The sequence below is a fragment of the Cherax quadricarinatus genome, chromosome 79, assembly GCF_038502225.1.
Source record: "Cherax quadricarinatus isolate ZL_2023a chromosome 79, ASM3850222v1, whole genome shotgun sequence".
Taxonomy (NCBI): domain Eukaryota; kingdom Metazoa; phylum Arthropoda; class Malacostraca; order Decapoda; family Parastacidae; genus Cherax; species Cherax quadricarinatus.
Window position 1 is genome coordinate 19,292,448 of NC_091370.1, and position 1,667 is coordinate 19,294,114.

The following is a 1,667-nucleotide window of genomic DNA, read 5'->3' on the forward strand; positions in this document are numbered from 1 at the left end:
ATTCGCTAGTGAAGCCACCAAAAATATTCTCTGTCAAAGCTACCAATCACAATTCCAAGCAAAGCCATCGACCACACTCCCTACCGACGCTGCTGGCTATGTCCACCACCATCAATACCACCAAAACTCGATCATCACCACCAACGCCGCCGCCGCCGCCGACATAACTGTTCCCGGGCCAGCAACGACCCCATTTCCAACAGGTTTCGCTGCCGAGACCGAGTTTCTCCAGTATGAAGTCCAACTCGAACTCCTCTGTAGGTCAAGTATAAAAGACAAGGCCCGGGGTGGATAGCCTCAGTTGCTCCCAGGTCCTGGAGTGAGACGGAGGTGCGTAAAACTGCTGCTTCATGTGTTGGATATTCGCTATCTTCAAGAAGGATATGTGCCACGCTCGTACATGTGACCGGATATTGACGTTTTTGGGGAGGTCACATCCAGCTGTTGCGTTCTGGGATACTTGTGGATATTGTCGGCTCATATCACACTGCTTCTTTCCTGGATACGAGTGGATATTGTTGAATGCTGGGGGATTATATCCTACTGCTACAGTCTTGGATGTTAATGCATATTGTCTGATCATATCCGACTTATGTGTTCCTGGATGCTAACGGATATTGTCGGATCATATCTGACTGCTGCGTTCTTGGATATTGTCGGATCATGTCCGACTGCTGCGTTCCTAGATGCTAGCGGATATTGTTGGATCATATCCGACTGCTGCGTTCCTAGATGCTAGCGGATATTGTCGGATCCTATCCGACTGCTGCGTTCCTAGACGCTAGCGGATATTGTCGGATCATATCCGACTGCTGCGTTACTAGATGCTAGCGGATATTGTCGGATCATATCCGACTGCTGCGTTCCTAGACGCTAGCGGATATTGTCGGATCATATCCGACTGCTGCGTTCCTAGATACTAGCGGATATTGTCGGATCATATCCGACTGCTGTGTTACTAGATGCTAGCGGATATTGTCGGATCATATCCGACTGCTGCGTTCCTAGATACTAGCGGATATTGCTGGATCGTATCTGATTGCTGCGTTCTTGGATATTGTCAAATCATATCCAGCTGCTGCATTCCTGAATGCTAGTACATATTGTCGGATCATATCTACTGCGTTTTTGAATATTGTCGGATCATATTCGACCGCTGCGTTCTTGGATGCTAATGGATATTGCCTGATCATATCCGACTGCTGCGTTCTTGATTATTATTATTATTATCAAGGGGGAAGCGCTAAACCCAGAGGATTATACAGCGCCTGGGGGGGGGGATGTGGAAGGCATTCAGGCTTAATTCGGGCTGCGTTCTTGAATATTGTCGGATCGTATCTGACTGCTGTGTTCTTTGATATTGCTAGTAGATATTGTCCGATCATATCTGACTGCTTCGTTCCTGGATGCTAGTGAACATTACAACACGCTGAGAGAATTTAACTGCCCACTCAGTTTTTTTTTTTATATTGGTTAGTGACAGCATACGACTGGTCACAACTAGACTCAGTATTGAAGAATGATATCCAGCTGTTTCTCGTGTGGACAGCATACCTTAGCACTACCTATGTGCATGACTGGATTTCTTAATTATTTTCAAGATTTTCATTTAATGACATTCTGTATACAAATGTACAACCACAAAGTTATTTTGTGTGTTTATTCCA

The 1,667-nt window shown here is 45.7% G+C and overlaps 1 protein-coding gene across 3 annotated transcripts in view; it reads left to right on the forward strand.

The window, feature by feature from the left end:
- Positions 1–226: 226 nt before the first annotated feature.
- Positions 227–1,667, forward strand: part of LOC128702697 (protein DEK-like) — a 14,356-nt gene continuing 12,915 nt past the window's right edge. For 2 of the 3 annotated variants that reach the window (XM_070102038.1, XM_070102039.1), the window contains exon 1: positions 228–330. The gene's annotated coding sequence lies outside the window, so the exon portion shown is untranslated. Of the gene's footprint in view, positions 331–1,667 lie in introns of all 3 variants that reach the window. The other variant, XM_070102040.1, reaches the window with a different exon arrangement.